Below are 21,738 nucleotides of genomic sequence, written 5' to 3' on the forward strand. Positions count from 1 at the left end.
TAAACTCACCTCAGACTATGACACACCAATTTCCCACTTACCTACCCTCAAGTAACAGAATTCAGATCACCTTGATCTGAGGTTAAATGTTACTCACCTACTAGAAATCAAATCTTCATTTTTGAGCTTGTAGCAAAAAACAGTTTCAAACTCAGTCTCAACCAGATTTCTCAGTTTTATTGTCTCTTAAATCTGAAGGGAAGATTTCGCATAAAACAGCTAGTCTTTTATTTACTAATGTGAAGATTGGTTGTCTACAGAAGGATTAGATTTTGCTTGTTTAATTTCACATATATGTCTTCACTTCAGTTGATTGAAACGCTCCTCCTTCAGAAGCAGTTTTCCGGATTTCCTTGTGACTAGATGATATGTTGCAGGAGGTTCCTTGAGGGCATAAGAAGTAGGCTGATTCTTCTGTGGGCAAAGCTTCCTCACATCCATAAAGACTGCATGTGTAAAACCCTTCACCAAGATGACCATGCATGGGAGTCAGCCAGAAGCCCACAAACTCCTTTGTAAAATCACAGAAGGACTCTGCCTTCCAGTTCAGAACATTTAGTAGTACACAACCAGATCTGGAGATGTAGTTCTTCCTAACATTGTCTTTCCACCCGACAGCTGCTACTCCACAGCAAAGCCATAGAAACTGTTCTCCAGGTCAGGTCCTGCATGCAGCCCAACAACCACCTCACCCAACCTACACATCAACATCCTGGAAGGTGGTGGCCCAGGGGAATGGGTCAGCAGCCAGAGTTGGAGGGGAAGGCAAGTAGACCCAACCATGAAAGTGCAGGAACTAGTGTATGGTAAGTTGGTATTTGACATCTCGGTCTTGCTGGGGAGGAGAACAACAACAACAACAACAACCACCACACACATTCCTAATATTGTCAACTAATGAAAGTAAAATAAATATAAAATTAAAAGAGGTTGCATAATTCATATGTCAGCATGCAAAAGTAAATCAGACTCTTCTACAGCCTGAAACCTAACCTGTTAGCTTGTGCAGAAGACTATGAACTGTTTTCGCTGAGATTTTAGCTTAAATTAGTCAAATTAAGAACCCACCCTTTTTCATAGTTAATTCAAGGCTATAGATGAAACCAGAAATGCATCTCCTCCCACTCCTATCACCCACCTCCACAGAAAAATATTTAAATAGCAGAGATTTGTAATCTAGAACAAAGAGCAATATTCTATTAAGTATCAGCCTATTTAAATAAAACTCTCTCCAGCTTAAATGCATTCTGAAATGCCTCCTCACTGCTTTGTTATTTACTTGATATGTCACACTAGGTCTCTCAAACATTAGGATACATTTTTTATGAATACAAGTCTGTAATAATAGATTTAAGGTATTTATAATTTCAAATAATTGTCTGTCTTCTGAATATCAGTAAAATATTCTGTAGCTACATAGCTGACTTTTTGTTACAGCTTCATTACCTAAAGAATTCTCTACTGTTTGCAAGTCCCAGAATTCCTGATCATTTTAACTGAACACACACAAATAATCTCTTTCCCACTAACTTCTTATGTGGACCATTACTACAGAACTAAATCTCACAACCCGATGTATTTATGCTCACGATATCCACCTTAGATAGCAATACCAGACAGCATTAGTTACTACATCAAGAGAAAAATCTAGTAGGTAATCACGTACACCAGAAGCATACAAAAGCTTAAAATATAGGATCAGCAATTGAATAGAGCTGCACAAAAATGTGCAAGCAATATAAATACAATGTGAAGTGCGTTCACTCCGTGCCTATTAAGCATAACCAGGAACTAAATCTGGGGTGAAATGAGGATAAAAATATGCCATTTAACTGAACATATACAAGGTGATAACCCAGAGAAACCAAACTTATTTTTTCCATCATAAATCTGGAATGACTGAATAAACTGTAGTGAAACAGAGATGAGTAGCTCACCCAGCTAAGAGGATGTGTGCAGTATGCGTAACAGGAGCAGCCAGAAGCATTCACTGCACACAGTGAAGTATTCGTGAGTACTTTGGTCACATCAAGAGGGACTTTTGAACCTTGTGAACTATTATTCCCTCTACAATAACTAACCAGGCCCTCTTTCCTGATGTGAAGCTTCCAGATTAAGCTTGGAGCACATTCACTTGCCATGTAACATGGTTGTAGTTGTAGCGTCCTGAGTTGCCAGTTCAGCGCAGACTGACCTTCCTCCCAACCGGCTTTTCACAATGAGCACTGACCCAGGCTCCAGCAGAACAAGAAGGCAGACAGCAATAGCAGATCAATTAGAAAGCAGCAGAAATGCCCTAGCACTTGGGAGATAAGGGCAGGGAGATCAGACAGCTCCCCAGCAGCAACTACCCTGAAGGGACCAAGAACAGATGGCTTCAGAGTTTTAATGGGCTGCATAAGGTAAGATACAGTACAATGCAAACAGCACAGGACTGATAACATCTTCAGCCTCAATGTAATAACCAATCTAAAAAAAAAAAAAAAGCAAGAATGACCAAAAAAAACAACCCGAAACTGTAATAAAATCTACTTAAGTGTCTGATTCAAAGTAGTTTTCAGATGCCTGATTGCATTGTGTAAGCACTCCTTTGCAGTGGGGAGAAAAATTGGGATTTGTAAAGAACAAGGATGTGATTTTTGTAAAAACAGAGTATTATATAGATATATATATCCAACCCCCAATGGTAGGGGGGCTGGAATTAGAAGATCTTTAAGGTCCCTCCCAACCCATACAATTCTATGATAAATTATTTGATTTTCTATTTATCGAGTACTTGTAAAAGTGTTCAGTGTTATCTAAGTTAAACAAAAAATGTCATCTTCTGTAAGAAACTGACCATCTAACTGACAGAAGGGAATAGAGAAGATGCAGTGAGAACCCCAAGATGAAGGATGAATATTTTGATTTCTTTGCATTTAATTGCTTCCTGTTTGCACATCTGAGCCAGTGTTCTTGCTACAAGTTGGCTGACACGTGGGCAAGTGTTTCAGAGCAGACTATTGGTAAGGCACTTTAGAAGCAGAAGTAGCACAGAGAAAGCCAAAGTCAAGACAAGGCAAAAAAGACAAATTTGGAATCACTATTAGCACAGGGAAGAGAAGCATGAAGGATGAATTAAGTAATCTGAAAAGAGCTGAGGATAAGGAAATAAAGCTGCAGGAACTTGACACTTAGAACATAAAGTTAATAGAGAGCCGCTGTAAGAACTTGCAGCTGATGCTGATGTAATGACAGGAAGATAGACCAGAGCTACCCAGCTCTGCAGGATGGTTAGAATAACCATCATGGCTATTCAGGAGACCTACCCGATGAAGGCAGGCAATGAAGGAATACAGTACCTTCTGTTTAAAGTGAGAGAAACAGTAATGCAGTTAGGGAAAAAAAGATGAGCAGTTGTTTTTTGTTTTTTGTTTTTTAAAGCCAATCTCTCAAGACTTCAGAGCACATTCATTACTAGAAGACCAACATGTCACATCTCCTTATAAAAAGTTTGAGTGTACTAGCCAAGAGTTATTTTGGCAATGTAAAAACACTGCTGTGACAGATGGGCTTCATACAAATGAGTTATTGTTTTCTTAATAAATGTGCTTTTTCCCCCAAAGAAATTCTCAACCTATGCAAGCCCTCAAATTTATTTTTCTTTCTCCTCACCTACAAATATGAGACAGAATAAGACATTGTTTGTTTGTTTTCTTTATTTGATAGGAGACTAATTTTTTCTCCAGTTTGGTGGTACTCCAAGTGAAAAGGACAGCAGATACACTTTTGGCAACTGTACAGGGTGTTGTATTTTCTTCCCCCATAAAACACTTCACTGTGCCAGCTTTCTGTGAGTAACCCCAGAAATAATATACTTTTTCTGACACATGACAGCAGTGCAGTTAGTAAATAAATTAGACCCATATGAAAATGTGATTCATGTGCAGTGTCATTACTCCAAAGAATAAGGTGGTGCATGGCCATCGGCGGTCATCCTATATACAAACCTTCAAATGAAAATTCTTTCCCCAGACTTTTGCAAAGCTCTTTTTTCAGCTCTTCAACACTTAACAGTCACTGTGCAAAACTTTCAAGCCACATAAGAATCCCTCTCGCAAGGAAGCATGAAGGTCCAGCACAAAGCTGACCAGACAGAACAGCATCCTCATGACACCTCACACATGGACAGAGTAAGAGGCATCAGTGGTTTCACTGCAACCATACAAAAACAAAATGAGTTTGAGAGGTTTCAGATAATTATCTTTTTTTTTGCATAAAGAACAGGAAGACACAAACAGGCATAAAAATCTAGTATGGAAGCAACACTTTCACCACAAGACATAACGACTGTTTCCTCCTAAGTCTGGCTACAGTACAAAAAGTTTGTAACGTGCACACATATCATAGTTTGCACTGAGGATGAGGATTTGATAGCTAGCCTAGTTCAAACACTAAAATACTTAAGTCAGCGTTGCCTGCCATGTCATGCAAGTGCCCTCAGTCAGCATACATAAAGGATCACCCTGCTGAAGGCTTTTCACGCCGAGATCTCACACACATATTCAGAGCAAGTAGCTATTGCTGGCACCATCAGCCAGAACACACACGCCTGTGATTTTTACACAAATTGACGTCACATCCAGAACGAGTGAATTTCAAGATGCCATACGCTACACAGAGAAGTTTATTAATACCAACCCTTTTTTCTTCCCCCTTCTCTCCCACACGTCAGCAGTTAGAGGTCCAGATCTAGAAGATGAAGGGGATTACTGCAGAAAGCCGAAGAGCTTGGCAGTATAACCAGACTGGGAGTAGGAAGCCAGGCAGATGCAGAAGACCTGGCCTGACGCAGCTTCTGACCCACTTTATCAGCTTGGCCACGCTGCTTTCCTTCCTGGTGCTGCTGCTCCTCTCCGTCTCTGTACGAGCTTACACAATCAGGCTGAAATCTTCAGGGCAGCGACTGCCTCTCCCCATGCTTGGCGAGCAACAGCTTATAGGCTTGACTCATAGCTTAGTGAAAGAGAGGGGCTGATTTTACTCGGATCTACCATGCCAAGAATAAAACCATCTTTTCACTTAAATAATGAAGAGTACGCACAGTTCAACCTGTCAGTATTCTTTAAAAATATGTACAGCTGGAAGAGTGGCATGTTGCTCTCATTCACAAGTTTGCTGTATCCATATTGACAGCCACGATCTCCTCACAAAGTCTATTTGGGGAGACGTTGCTCCCAAGGTCTGTGTTTTCAGTCCCTGTCCTCTTTTCCCCCGCCTCTCCTGCTTTATTGCCTCCTCCAGTATAGCCCCTCAGTCACGTCAGGCAAACTATTTGTGGTGTGGCACAGGGAGCTGGTCCAAGTCTCAAGTGAGCAGAAAAAAAATTGCCTGAAGAAAAACAAACATTTTATTTTTAACCTGGATCCATTCCCTGACTGAGCTTATTCCCCACCACAACAGGTGTATCAACACACCTGAGGAAGACGTGGAGCAAGTGAGGCTGCAGCTATTCCTGAAAGAGATGAATGTATCCATTACAGTGGCAGGAAGGGTTTTAAAATATTAGTATTAGAGTAGGGGGGTCTTGCACTGGGGAACTCTTCAAACATCACAAAACAGACTAAATACACATTCCTTATGTTTTTCACAGTTTCCTTTGCCAGTTTGGCTAATTATACGATATTTAAGTTTAAACATATGTTGCCTCCCTTGCAGTGAATCCTCTCCTCCTACATGATACAGCAGTGAAGTCATCTTGCTGACTTCAAGCCGAATCCTGCACCTTCTCATGTAGGTGGGCATTTTTAGTTCATATGGAAAGCCGTCCAGCCCCAAGAGTGCAATAATTCTTGTTGCAAGAAGTCACCAGTAGCTCCACCAGCCCAGGTATCCCAAAACACACCATCCAGGTGCCATATATTAAAGAACCAGCATAACTTCCACTATCCTAGACATCTGGTTCTTAAAACCTAGAAGACGCTCAGGACACATCTGCATTGGAGGGAAAGGTGAACCAGCAAACCAGAGGCTTTTACTCTCCTTCCCTCTATACCATCAGCAATTCATTTGAAGATATTTGAGTTTTTTTTTTTTTTTAAACCACAACACACAAGAGAAGAAAATTCCAAATGGAAGGAAGTGGCAAAACAGTAAGCCAAAAGAAGTATTTAGAGGAAGAAAAAATCTCACAGGCCTTTACGAACCATCATGTACTGCTGACAGGAAAATCTTTGTTATTGCATTCCACATTATGAGTACCTTGAGTAAGAGGAGCAGCAGCATACACCACAATAGCTGCGTTTCATTAGCTTAGCAGAGCAGAGGATTTAAAGGGAAAAGACAGCAGCTGAAAATAATTGCATTAAATTAACATTAACCCACAAACCCAGAAGAGGCATATAATATGCAGGATGACTGCAGAAGCAGTAACTCAGAATTAATGTCTGTAGAAGACGAATAATCCCACTCTTGGAACTCTAACTGGGATTCAGAATCCTAAAGAAAGGAAGTTCACCCCAAACAGTGTTCCCCCAGAGAGGAAAATAAGGAAGGAAAGGAAAACATGGCCCAGTTAAAGATATCAGTAGGTAGGAAACACAGACTGCAAAATCATGTGATTCCCAAAGGACTAACATTTTTATGGTTTATACACACATTCCCACACATTCCTTCTCAAAAAAGGACTTAGAAAATAAATCTGATTTTAAAAACTATAAATGAAACAGACATGTGAGAATTTAAACACTTAGGGCAGAAGAGAACAAAACCTCCGAGACTGGAGCAAAAATGGCAGTCAAGTTTGGAGTGGGCTAAAACACAGCCAGAAATGACAACTGTAATTCAATCTGTGGATGTACTTTACAACAGTCTTGATGCCACATGGGCTTAGAAAAGAACAGCATCACTAAAAAAGGTGCTTAATAAATTAAACTGTTGGAACAGAGAAACACTTCACAATCTTGAAGGAGTCTGCTTTCCTCAAGTTGAAGAGGGAAGTTATGCTAAGCTTGGAAAGGGACGTAATTACTTCAAATAAATAAGTAAATAATATTAAAGATGTCAAGTTACAGCACCCATTCATTTCGTCTAGGAACAGGTATCAGAAGTAAGCAATGATGTTACTGGTAGCAAGGAATAACAAAACTCCCCAGTTCTTTCTCCCAGTTCCAGCTGGAAAAGACATAACCTGGTTAGACCCTTGGCTAACTGTGAATCAGAAGGAAAAAGCAATCCACAAAATGAGGTCTGAGGAAAGTCGTGGCAGAAGTTACCACATGACCACCAGAACTGATGCCTGGTTAGCCACTTGCCATCTGAATTTACATGGCTTCCCCAGTTGGAGATGAGTAATAAATTCTAGAGAATAAGCAAGCCAGCATTTGGAAACAATTAACATCCCATTTTCCTTAACCATCATGTTCAGGGAAGTTTTTACTTCCCTTCCATAACTCTGCAGGACACAAAAGTCTAATCTATGGACTTTATAGTTAAAGCAAAAACTAAGCAGCAAGGTGTTCATCCTGTAGGGTGTTTAAGTTCCAACAGATTCCTTATCAAGCACATAAAAATAATTTGTAATCCATCTTTACCAAGCAGAAAAAAATACTTTTTAGTTGAGCTTCCCAACAAAGCAAGTTTTTATAACACTTCATCTGTATTTGTCTACCATCTGGACAGCACTATCCCATATGGACCCACAGTAAGGTTTTTTTCAGGTTTCTGTTAAGTCTCCTTCATCAGCAGTATCACTCCTCAGTTCTGCTCTTTCACTGACTGACCAGCACAGAACTGCCTGAAAATGAATAGAGCTTTAATTAAAGTCTTGAAGCTTATGTTTAAAGTAAGTGCTCCCAAATATTTTTATTTGAACATTGATGAAAATTTTAGAGAAGCCTGAATCTCACTTAACTGGAGAAAAGAGAAAAAAAAGAAGAAAGAAAAAAAATCACATCCTACACATTTCAGGGTACAAGTCAGGTAAGTTGTGAGATGGCAATCTGCTTTTTGCAGAAGTTTTGGCTTTCAGGCTTTTCATATCATTTCTCTTAAAGAAGTGAGAGATTCCATTTCTCATGTATCTATGTAATCCAGCAAAGCAAACACCTTCTCTGTGAGCAGCAAGGTTAAGGCATACTGACCTGAATCCCTCCTGTAAGTTTTCAGCTGTTTAATAAGGCTCGCGTTCGAGTCTTCCCCTTGCAGTTTCTGCTCCATCTAGTTTCCTGCTTTCCCCAAACTTGTCTGCACTTTGTATCTTTGGGACTTCTACTGTTCTGCTGACTTGGCTTGAATCAGACAACAATTTACAAGTTACTGGAGAAGGGAAGGGGAAAAGACACAAACCCCATCCGTACAAACAATAGACTGTTGCTATTTCTAAGTGTACCAAGGTAAAAATTGAGAGGGTGGGAGGATGACCTGACTTCTGGAACAGAAGCCCTTCTTGCTCTCCACACCTAACAGAACATTTCACCTGCATAAATCCATTCCAAAGCTTTGGCTTACAAATGTTGGAAACGTTAAGCAACAAAGAATTAAACCTGATGCTGTCTTCCATGTATGATTTCAGTTAACATTTCCATTTCATTGTACGAGACCTACTTCCAGTCTCAGTGAAATACAGCATTTATTACCATCCTTAGCTTTTCTGAGTTTTTCAAATAAATAGAATAGTTCAGTTGGAAGGCACCTTCAAAGATCATCTAGCCCAAGTGCCTGACCACTTCAGGGCTAACCAGAAGTACATTATTGAGGGCATTGTCCAAATGCCTCTTGAACACTGACAGGCATGGGGCATCAACCATTTCTAGGAAGCCCATTTCAGTGTCTGACCATCCTCACAGTAAAGAAATTGTTCCTTATATATAATCCAAAGCTTTGTGCCATTCCCACGTGTCCTGTCTTCGGTGACCAGGGAACAAAGACCAACACCTCTCTCCGGTCTTCCCCTCCTCAGGACATTGCAGAGAGCAGTGAGGTCTCCTCTCAGCCTTCTCTTCTCCAGGCTAGACAACCCAAGTGTCCTCAAGCCTCTCCTCCCAGGACAGGCCTTCCAGCCATTTTACCAGCTTTGTTGCCTTCCTCTGGACACTTTCAAGTACCTTTACATCCTTTTTATACTGTGGAACCCAGAACTGTACATGGTACTCAAGGTGAGGCCACATCAAGGCTAAATATAGTGGGAGAATCGCTTCTTTGGACCAGTTGACTATTCCGTGAATATCCGAAGTTAAAAAAAAAAAAAAAAAAACTATAGCTGTTCTAACAATCTGTAAGTTGTTCTTCCATTTCCAACAGTTATTTGCATAGCCACTCTCTCATCTAATCTTTCGTTTCCCAGTTACGTAAGTCCACACACAAAACGAGAACAGTAAATCAAATGACGCGCTTGGCAGGCTCATGTTGGTGTGATGACAGCGAGATCCTGGAGCAGCACAGGCCTCTTGTGAAGAAGGGTCATGGAGTTCCTGGGCAGTTTCTGTAACCATCATCTGACCAAATGAGCAATACTGAGACAGACACGGCCCTCGGTGGAAACTGGCTGTCAACTGGTGAACACCCAGGGAGGGGACGGAGTTGGCATCCAAAGCTCCACGTGTCACACTATACGGCCTGTCCATGTTACCACATTAACAGGACCAGTGAGCTTTTTAACCTTATCACATCATTAAGCACAGAGGTGAAAATGAGAAGTGGGGGTGCAGAGCGCCTGCTAAGGTAAGCTTGCGCACACCATTTTGTTTCTCAGGTTTTAGTTTCCTGACTGAAAACATAAAAGGTATTATTAGGTAGAAAAACAAGCTATTGTTTAGGAAAGGTGTACTTGACCCAAGTGGGATGACAAAAGGATTACTTAAAATATTTGTGATTCATCACAGTTCAATAACTTCGCATGAATGCTAAAGCACTTCAGAGAGGTAGAAAAGCTTGTGCAGGTGTGACAGGAGCGATGAGTCAGTTATTGCAGAGCTGCTGGATTCAGTCGAGGCCGTGGCGCTGAGGAGCCCCTGTGTGGCACGGAAGGGGCTGCCAGCAACTCCACACAGACCGGTCATATTTAGACAACAAGCTATAAATGCAGACATTACTCTTCTCTCTCCATGTTTAGCTTGCCTCCATGGTAAAATTTACAAGCATGCTGCATGTAACTGAGTTAATGTGGTTCCTCTCCAGGAGCAAACATAAGAAAAGAACCCAGGTTAATCCAAAATCATCTAAATTCTCAACTAAACAGTAACTCACTGCTTCTCCTCTTCCAGATCTTCTGAAAAGAACTTTTGAAATCCCCCTCTCCATATATACACCTGTTTAATTTAATTCATCTTCAGCTTTCAAGAAAATACACTATTATCCCTTAATTACAAAGGATGCTCAGTCCTTAAAACAGGACCCCCCATGCACATGCATGTGGATATAAAAGCCAAATGTTTTGACTTAAAGAATGTTTCTTGAATACAAATTACCATCTGTCTCCTACATATTAAAAATCTTCACAGAAAAACTTTCCAAGTTCTTTAGAAAGTAGCTATTGTCAGAAGAGTAACTGCAAAAGACTGATACTTCCCACTCAGCTGATCTGACCCATGCATTCATTTTCTCCACCACTATTCATGCTTATACTGGGGGAAAAAAAAAAGAATATAACCATGTCTTTCTTGGTTTGTGCAGAATCAAAAGGATTATCTACACACAGACACAAACACACAAAAAGAGAGAAATGAAACTTAAGGACGTTTCACTTTAATCTAATGGGAATAAGAATCCTTCTTGTCTTCACACACGCACCCCTACCTTAAAAGACCCACAATAATCTAGGATTGGCCTTAAAAGCTCAAGAGCTTCCTAGCTCAAGACCTTCCTTACTCCCACTGCAGCCTTATGGTAGACAGCCCACAGAGCTGCCTGCTGAGGACTCAGACAGGCTCTGCAAAAGCAGACAGAAAGATGGGGTGGAGGGAGGAAAAAAATAAATGAAAGCACAGTTACAGTTCTGAGAATGGCCACTGTGTATGGCTCCTGACCTGCAGGGCAATGAGCTGCAACAGGGCTTCACCATCATCCCCAAGAAGATGCAAAGGTTGTTAAAGAACATGTTATAGTCCTGCCCTGTCACCAGCTAGAGATTTTACACCTGGTTGGACAATCTATTATATATAAATAAGCACACACTAACTCTTAAGGAGAAATGAGGTGTTGCTGAGGAGTATTTACCTGATGACTGTAATTAGATATCACTCTTCCTTTTGTCAGAACCAGTAATAAGGTATGCTACAACCCAGCAATATTCTAGCTCAATTTCCATACACCTTACAGACTAAGCTTGTGTGGCCAAGTCTAGGTAGAAATAGACTAACATAATTTTGCATCACATTTGAACTACTGAACTAAAACATTAGGAATCACCAACTCCCTCTCCCAGGCTTAATCTGCAGAAGAGACTTTGCCCAAACAAACTGGCCAGTCCCTTCCCCTGCCCCCTGTCAGGCCTCCTAACACTTTCTCCTTCTGCTTTATTTCTCCTTCCTCCTCCTTCATTTAACCTTTACTGTTGTCAGAAGTTTTAAGGAACACACACGATTATTCAGATGTTTCTCTGCTATGCCAAGTTCTGCCTCTCACTACCAGCCCTAGCATCCCCCAGCCTCCGCCAGCTACGTGCCATTCCTTCAGGAAGGGCACCTTCTGCTGACAGTGTCGGAGGCCAGGAAGGCTCCCGGCAGCACAGCTCCAGCAAAGAGCCCTAAAATTAGCAGCCTTGGGTTTTCCAAGAGAAGATAAGGAAGTCCAAGACATGGTTTTAAAAGGGAGAATAAAAAATGCCACTGGCGCTGACAATTTTGAAACAGAAGAAAAAACACAAGTTTCTCCCCTTCCAAAAGGGCTGGCAGCATACAAGGGCATTCACCAGCAGTGAGCACCTGCTCCTCTTACATACACAAAAATACACTGCAACGAAGGAAGAGACATTACGCCATTAAATCCATAGACCCACAGACATCCAATAACACACCAGCAATTCTGCCCTATTACTGCAGAAATGAACAGTGAGGTCAAACACTACAATTTCTGCGGGTTCTCCCCAATGTATTCTTGCTCTTCATTTGACAGCTGCACAATGCAAGCCATTGACAACTGCAGAAAGATGCTGGGTTTTGTCAGAAATAGCTTAAAAGAATGACTGCAGATAGACGCATTATTTTATGCGGAAGTTTCAGCAACCAAATATGGTCGAGTACAAGGGTAACAAGGTGGAAACTGCTCTTCCTAAGACAAATACATTGTTGCTCTAATGAGACAAAAATCATGGAAAGTCCTTTGTTTCTTAAACACAGTTATCCTGCTTCAGTAGCATACCAGTGAGAAAGAAGCGAACAACTTCTTCCCTTACAGTATACAAATTATTCTGCAAATAATAGCAAAAGCCTTTGCAATTATTGCATGTATTATCCTCAACGTTGACCAATTTCCTGAATTCGTCAATGGGACCAGATGTAGTTGAAGGTCAGTATTAGACCTTAGGAAGGAAAAAGTAACTTCACAGATATTTTAGTGGCTTGCATCAACTTACCATAAAATTCAAGGAAGGCTTTCTCCTTTCTCTGAGCACAAACTAAGATTTTTGAGTTTTAAGTTTAGGTATTCAGACACGAAATCATTATGAAAATGAAACAGAAAATTATTGAAAGTGAAAATATTTTTTTTTAATTATATCACATTGCTACTTCATTATTCTCACCTACGGCCATCTGTAGTAACACACAGACTGCTACCCAAGAGACAGTGCAGTTGCCTACAGCATCACTGGAACAGCAATTCTTTTTCAGTAAGGACAGAGCTGATGGTCCCTGACATAAATCCAGACGGCTCCAGAGAGTCCCTTAGTACATTCCTTCAAGAGTTTATTCTGTCAGGGGCTCAGTAACACTTTAAAGCCAACTTTTCCACAGCTGTTGACAAAGTACCTTTCGAAAAGCCCCCTTTTCTTTGGCTTCATGTTCATGAGGCTTGGTGCCAGCACCTGATTAAGAAATGAATGCAAACAATAGTGAGCATCTCCAACTGAATTCAACCAATGCTTTTCTTCTTGCCTTCAGCATACACTAGAAGAGTTCCAGAATTTTTACCTACAGTTAATACATAGATTTATTCAATACTGGACGGTTTGACCTAGACGGAGCTGTCCTGAGCTCCTCCTGATGCTGAGGAAGGGCTCTTCTACCACTTTCCAGTAGACTGAGCAGAGATTTTCCATCTATTCTTTTTATATACAGGTAGAAGTAAACTGTTCGCTTTAAGCTGATTCAGCTCATTGAGGCACTACAGCTGCAGCAGTAACTTCATGTTACAATTTGGAAAAACAGTAGGAAAGAACACGAGTTCCCACTGCTGGTGCATACCATCCATGCTTTCCCTAGGAAAGGCATATTGCCAGCTTTTATTCAGACAATAACTTGCAAATACATCCCTTCAAGTCTGGATTCTGCCTACTATCTCTCCTTGAATATTTAACTTAACTTTGTGAAGATCCTCAAAAAAAGGTCCAAGTTTTCTAACTGATTCAGGTTATCAATAGAGAGCATACCCATGTTTTGCAACCACTTGCAGCTTCTCCATAAAAGAGGCAAAGATCAAGTACCCATGCTGACATTACTAGAGATACCTGTTCCTTTTAATAATTACTATTGATTATAAGATCTTGCTGCAGCTTTCACAAGCTAGCAGAATTACAACCAATTACTCTTTTTCAATGGCAATACTTCTGTCAAAACAACAAATCCAGATTAATTTTTAATAAGATACTCTTCTCCCAAGGATTCTCTTAAAGTAGTGTCTCTCGTCTCTTTCAGTGTGCATGTGAAATGGCAACAGACTTGGACTGGGATGCTTAGAACACAAAATTTTCTTCCCCTTTGGCCAATACTGATAATGCAATCAATTGCAATCACACATCTCAGAAATGGAAGCTGTAGCAGAATACACTGGGCCTGTCCAGGCAGGGAGCAAGTACCCCCTGAATTCAGGTGTAGGACACACACATTCTGAAAACTACAATGACTTGGGCTTCCCATTTCCAAACGGAATTAAAACGACTCTTTTCCTAAATGACTCCAAATTGCTTGCCTGGGAGGCTACCTCCCTTTTCAATCCACATAGCCACAGCTGGAGTCTCTTTGTTACAGAGGAGACAGCTAGGGACAAGACATTCTCTAAAGGGGGCCCTCTGCTCTGAATTTCAATGGATCAAGAAAGAAAAGCCCCAAGACAGGAAAGCAAGGGTTATCCCCTTAGTCAGGCTTATGGGGACCAATGAACATGGTCAGAACAATTAGTTGTAAACAAAGGATCTGCAGGTTGACTTAGGTTTGATTTTTCTAGTCTAGTTTGGTGGCTCTCTATTTACTGATTTAGGTGATAGAAGCTTGACCGCTTGCTCTCCCGTTTTCTTCCCCCGTATATCATCACACTTTCCATTACAGAAAAGCAGCCTACAGGCTAGCACAGGTGCTTTTTTCAACCTTAATATATGATTTACACATTAAATATATTAATTCATGGTCAAAAAGCCTTGCTATCTCTAGAGTGAGGTATTTAAATTCATAAGATTATTCAACTCGAAACAGAGAGAAATTCTTAAAACATACTGTTTTAGTTTGAATTCACACTCCACCAAACAGTGGAAGCTTTGATCCCTCTGGCATATGGACCAGGAAATCAATTTACAATTCCAGTTTACAAACAGCCCTAGACCATTTTACTTATGCATTTGTTTTAAAATAGAACTTGAACTTCCAACTTGGATTTAAAATTATGTAGATCATTTTCTTCCCATCTTTCTCTGCACACATCCCCTTTACTATAAAGTGCTTTCTGACTCATTTGCAGCTGCAGGGGATGGAATCTTCAAAACCTCTGCCTTCCAGAACATCCCAACGCAGAGCAATGTCATCAACTCTTGTTGTTAGGAACAAACACACACTTTTCCAACAAGCTAACTTCCTATGGTAGCTGAAGAAAAAATAGCTGATTTTTGGTAGGTCAAGAAATAAAAGCCCAGGTCGTTGCTTTTTATAAGAGCTCATTATAAAGTTATGTGTATGTTATAAACTAAGGCAAAACCGAGAAATCAGACTGAAATTGCCAGCACTTTATACAAAGGGAAGAACAGCCGCAGACGATTCATTAAGTCGAAATTCATCAGACAAGAAAGCCAGAACAGAGAGGCTGAGACCAGCACAGTGTGGAAGTTATGATTTTTTCCCTTTCCAAATTGTATACCTTGTTTTCCACAAATGCACTTCTGTAAAAATTTCACTTTAACTGCAAAATATGAAAATTAGTCTTTTCAAAAAAAGACCTCATAAAAGTCTGACCTACATCTAGCATAAGCCACAATTTTAAACAAACCACCCCAGTACTTCTGTTCAAGATGTGGGCTATTTTTCATATACTTATTCCTTCTTTTCTGGACCTGGCATCAGCTATCAAATCTTTAATTGCTTGCCATAAATATGGTTAAAATTACATTAAGTGGTCCAAAGCGGGAAAGACCTCACATTTTCTTTCAGCTTTGTAGGCTTTTTGGTTGGTTGGGTCTTTTTTTCCCCCCTCCTCTACAGACTTCTCTTACGTAGTTCACCACCACCACCACAAGTTCTGTCTGATGCTGACCAATGAAAGCTCTCATTTGTTCTGATTTTCTGCCTCCCCCCCTCCTTTTTTTCAGGAAAAGAAGATTAAAAACAATAAGAAACTTGTATGCATATCTATAGGAGAAGAGCTTATAGACCTACACAAAATAGAGATCAGACTTAGACCCCACATTTAGACCTGAACTTTGTTTGAATTTAGTTAACAGAAGGGATGTCAGTATGTGTGAAGAGGGATAGTGGGGTGAAAAGGTTGACAGGAGGAATGCACTTGAACCATGGGGGGTACAACTTCAACAGCTGAGTGCCCTGGTGGTTGAAGGGAAAAAAAATAGCAAATTTGAAGGAGGAGAACTAAAAAAAGGCCCATACTCCAACATTTTAAAAGCCCAGCAACCAAATGGTACATCCTTTCCAAAATGTAAAGATCAGTACTTATGTTTGGGGAAATTTTTTTTTAGTTGGCTTGGCTCAGAGCTAGCAAAAGAGTTTATCCAAAAGTCCATGCACTGAGCCAGCACTTATCAGGTTTCAATTTCCAGCTGAAGCCACGACTGTTGCTATGAAAACTAATGCGCAATTGTATTCCAGAAAGCAAAGCAATGGAAAAGACTGTATTGGAATGTAACAAATATATGCATTGGCACTAACAGTAAAAGTCGTATTATACCAATCTGTGTCATAACCATTTTTCTCTTATTATTATTAGAGGAGAAATATACAAATCAACTGTATTATCTGGCCAGAGGGTATTATGTGAATATTTATAAATTCCTCATTGCCGTACCTCAACAGATTGTTCTCTCACAAAATATGAAGCAGCATTTTAAAGAGTCACCCCCACTGCAGTCACTCCAGTAAGATTCAACAGCCTATACAGCAGGTTGCTAGTCTGGCCAGACAAAAGCCTAAACTATTCACATGAAGCATCTTAGCCAAGATCCATGCAGACCTGACACTTCTGCTGGACTACACAATCCATGCACATTGGCAGAAGAGAAAGAAAAATAGGTAAGCAATGTTTTCACTTTGACTACAAATTCAAGCACCAGAATTCATGCGTGTACTATGAATATATAACTAGTTCACTAAGATAGTTCTATATCCCTCGAAATACAGGTTAAAACATCCACATTTTGTAGAAGTTTACTGAAACATCGGTTTTACTAACCTTTTTCCATCACTCCAAAACACAGCAAAAACTGTTTTAAATAAATTATTTTAAAACTACGATCGTTCTCCCATTTTCAGAACATTTATGCACATCCTGTTACTACATGAAAGATCAAGTCAATATCAGAAGCAACAGATACAGGCTCCAAGTCAGCAAAGACATAAAATATACACTTTACTTTCAGCGTGTGTATCATCACAGGGAGACAGCTACATGTTCAACCTCATAGAAGTTTCTAACAGACTAAACTTTTTGGAAGTTTCTCGCAGACCAGGTTAGGAGCCCCAGTTCTTCCCATCAAGCTGACAACAAGCTGTAAGGAAAACGCTGTTTAACAGCACCAGTCATATATGGTTCCTGAGACTAGAAAAATTTTAACTGAAGCTGGAAGGTTAACAGGCTGACAACATTATGTGAGCCTGCTGACATACCTTGCATATCCCTCCTTTTGTCTAACGTCAAAATGTTGAATGCGTTTGATCTACAACTTGTCAGCTTTACACATTAAGGAAAAAAGGTCCATATGGAACATTTTGTTCATAATTACGCAGACTCAAATTTACAAAAAGCTTTCAGAAATTAGAACATCTTCAAGCAAGCATTTTCTGCTCTATTAAAGAGTGTGAGTTTAAAGTCATCACATCTCCAGAATGTGAAGTTCTCTTAGAAGCAGTGACCCATTCTCCCTTTCAGCTGAAACAAACTCAAAAAGAATTTGATTTTATAGTATTAGTATTCATGCAGCTACTAAAAAATTACTTAGTTACTGACAACACGATATTTCATAGAGCTTCGTGTGCTTCCATAAGTTAGGGAATTGGAGCTAGAGACTTTGAAAGAACATTGGAGGTGATAGACACTGCAGTCCACAGCTTTTCCTGCAAATTTTAAATAAAATTAGTTAACTGAATAGTAACACTGGGAATATCTGGGAAAGAATTTAAGGACAGGACAAAGTTGGTGAAAACAGCAAGCTGGGATAAATAAGAAAATATGTCAAAGACCAAAAGAATAAACTACTAAGGTAGGGGTGGGAAATATGCAGAAAGAAGTGATAAGGAGAGTTTAACTTTCAGAAATAAAATTAAGAAAAAAAAAAGGAAGGAAAGCAGAAACAAAAGTCAAGAACATACACACAGCTATGATTTTGTAATAGATCTGTCTGGGAACAATTCTTTTTTTTTCTCTCCTTTAGCCACTTTACTGAATGTGCTGTTTCACAAACACTTTAAATCAAGTCAGCCTGAAAGGGGCAATGTTTCCCCTCAGCACTGACTGCTAGTTCCCACTCCCTCCCTTGTGCTAGCTGCTGTGGAGCTTTGCAGTGTTGTTTTACTGTAAATGGGGCAGAGCAGAAGCATCAGTAAGCAAAGTATGCTCATGTCCTCAAAAGCAGTGAGAATAGGTCACTTGCATAAGGTCTCCAAGTAGTATGTTAAGCTTCCTAAAGAGCTCCAAAGGCCACTGACTACAGAGATACCAAAGCAAGCTCATTTGCACATGGGCTAACACACTTTGCTAGGGGCATCCCTAGCAGGAGTGGCTTCGAGCCTTCCTGACAGCGTGGTTTACTGCTGAACAGAGAAACAGCTCACCCATCACTTCCGCGCTCCCACAGCCAACTTCCCCTCCTAGCAGGCACTGAAAGCAAGCCTAGCACAGCCAAAACAAGAGACCTGCCATGGAAAACCGCCATTAGGAGAAACAGCGATGCATTTCCCAGTGCTTGCAAATAAGTGCCACATGAATCACTGTTCACCTTGCTCCTAACCACAAGCCTGTGCTTTACAAACCACTCCACTCAGCAGCTTGAAAAATTAGTAGCCTACTGATGGGTACCACATATGTGGCACCTGCCTGAACGTATGCCACTAACAGAGAAGTTTACCTCTGTCAGAACTGAAATGGAGAGAATATGAAAGAGCATTCGTTAGCCAACCCTGTGGCATATACTTCTTGTTAACGACCCTCTTAAATGAGGAGAGTGATCAGAAAAACAAGGAAACTCGCAGAAGGGCTGCGACCTGCCCTTTGGTCTGCTTTTCGCATCTCATGTCACTTGCAATAATGAAAGGTGACACCTCAGAACCAAATCCTCACAAGTATACTGATGCAAAAACGTGGATTGAAAGACAGCTCTGCATTTGTGACTGTTCTTCCATTCAGCTCTTAAATGCCAATCTGTAACAGCATAAGTATACAGCTTATTTTATGGTAAGCATCACATATACTATCACCTCTTATGATCTGTACTATCAAATGCCTGCCAACACACTGGCTTCTGCCAATTGCTTTTAGTTTCTTTCTCTCCTTTTCCAGTGTTATATTTGGAGAGAGGAAAAAAGGAGAAAAGAAGGTGACTGACTGAAGTAGAAGGAAAATAATCCAAAATCCTTTAAACAGTTGCTCTGTTAAATTGACACAAGTTTAACAACGTGTACTTGGCAGGTTCCTCTTGCCACGAATACAAGAACCTTTTTTTTTTAAAAAAAAATCATTCAAAGCAGGGAAATCTTTTAAAGATACAGCACAGACATGACTGAATGGTGGCTTGATAGCTGTTAAAGCCACTTAACAATCCTGCTCTAATTTCTAATCACAGGGGTTCAAACACTGACTTCATAACCATAAAACAGTATCTTTTCAGAATCTCTTTTTTAATAGGATAATGACTGAACAGGGAGGGAAACCTGACTGCCTCACTCTCCTTCAAGCCAAACCTTCACAACACTGCAGGGATGCAGCAGAAAAGAAAGCCTGCTAAACCTCAGCAGAGCTGCACAGAGAAATAAACCAGAAGAGGCATTACTTTTGCCTTCTCTAAGGGTGTATGATGCTTTGCAGTTCCTAAAATCCCACTACCTTCTACATAGATTTTTTAATGCAAGGACATCCTGCACATTTGCACCACAGCACAACAAAGAGAACTACTAAATTTTACAGATGATTTACTTCTAGAAAACTAAGAAAAAAAAAAAGAAAAAAAAAAAAGAGTGATAACAAAGTCAGAAGTGAAGAGCAAAATTCTACCTGATGGCCTCAAAGTCCCAAGCAAATCCTTATCTGAAAGTCACACAATTAGAAAAGTTGTGGTTGGCAATCTATCAAAAAAGAAGCCTGCCACTGGAACAGAAGGGCACTGGCTGTTAGCATGCAGGTGCGCTGGCAGAGCTCAGTGGAAACATTTCCCAGTTGCAGTTAAATCTACAGCCATTAAGCCTCCCAGCCCATCACATAGCAAATCCATCAGAAGCATCAAAATAGGAAAGCCACACATCTTATCTGTGAACGTGAAAGCTCCATGGTCCGTGTGTCAACACGGAAAATATTAGACCATAATCCAACACCGCTTCATAGGTTGGACACTGTGAGAAAGAAAGTCTATGGGCCCAAACCTTAAAATCAAAGGGATTTCTATTAGGTAGAAAAAAAACAAAGGGCGGAAGGAAGGGTGGAGCACTACGTTACTCTCGATCTGCAATTTGCTGCAGAACGATATTGCTGTCAGGAAGTACAGCACACACAGCAGTGTTTCACCGACAGTTACACCTTTATAATGCCGCATAACTTCTACATAAGTTTTTTTTAGGTGAATACTAGGGCGAAGGGCATAAAAGCACTTCTCTTAGGACAGCGCATGCAATCTGTTGCACCTCGACAGTGAGAAAACAGAAGTACTAGCTTTTAAGTACACAGGGTGTGAGGGTATCTCTTTATATAATGACTTCTGAATCACAGATACTTCCAGTGACCGTGTAAGACTGTTACAGAATAAGTAGCTATGAAGAATTTTTCCTATCCACTTAAAAGCTATTTGAATTGTACATCTATTAAGTTTTTCCTGGCATGTGTAGAATGTTAGGAAAAAAAAAACAGTAAGGATATAAACCTGCTCATTATCCTTTCCCCCTTTCTTTATAAAGAAAAAAAAAACTCAGACAATGACATTTGCACCTAATTTGCAAGATGCAGAGAAGATGAGCACAGTGACTTTCAAATAGATTACAAGAGAGAAAAGAAAAACAACTTCCCCTCTGCTATCTCCCCTGGCCATCAGGTACACCCCACAGTGGTTCCATTCACACACTGGGACCCACAGACTTACACTGACAGCAGTCGCTTCCTATACCTGCTTTGCATCCTTTTGCTGTTTTAGCCACGTTAATCTATTTTCTGAATGGTGAGTTTTTAAAGCTGCTGCCGGACTTTCAACAGCTGTATGAAATGTGAGTTGTGGATATTTTCCTGAGAAGCACACAAGAGGGACTTAAGCCAGCAAACAGACACCGCTGCTCTTCCTCTTCCTTATCTAGTTACTGGCCATCAGATTAGATGTCTACCACCTACTTATACAGCTTCAGAAACAGGACGGGGGAAGGGGTAATTAAGGAAAGACAGCCTTCAAAGAGAGCACGCTTGCAGCTCTAACTGAAAGAACTTCACAAAAATTAAAATACATTTCTCTTTACTGTGTAACATGCCACATACGTCACTCAATCGTACAGGAACGACACAGAAAGAATGGAACGGAGGAACAATGAATGATCCATAAATGCCTCAGAGATTATATAACAGAGGATGCGACAGCACATGTGTGTTTGGACATTTGGGGGCAAAGGAGGAGAGAGCTAAGAGGAAGAGGAGGAAACGTCCTCAGATGCTAACATGGGGCTCCAGACAGTTCTTACTCAATTTCCCCCTCTTCTTAAAAGATAAATATTTTAACAGCTGGCAATCAGGCAGCCGAGGGACAACAGCAGGAGCAAAACCACTTGCTTACGAACACACTTCAAAACATCCCTTGCTGAAATTGCACCGTAAACGTATCACAAAACGCAGCTTACAGGCAACCATGTTTACACTGGAGCAATTAACCCACGGCACGCTTCCTGCACTGTTATTGTCCTTGGCACTCTCGCTGGGTTTGTCGCACAC

General features: G+C 40.5%; 1 protein-coding gene across 9 annotated transcripts in view; it reads right to left on the reverse strand.

The window, feature by feature from the left end:
• Positions 1–21,738, reverse strand: part of ELMO1 (engulfment and cell motility 1) — a 310,022-nt gene that overhangs the window by 287,272 nt on the left and 1,012 nt on the right. The window lies entirely within an intron of this gene.

This window comes from Cygnus olor, chromosome 2 (assembly GCF_009769625.2).
Source record: "Cygnus olor isolate bCygOlo1 chromosome 2, bCygOlo1.pri.v2, whole genome shotgun sequence".
Classification (NCBI taxonomy): domain Eukaryota; kingdom Metazoa; phylum Chordata; class Aves; order Anseriformes; family Anatidae; genus Cygnus; species Cygnus olor.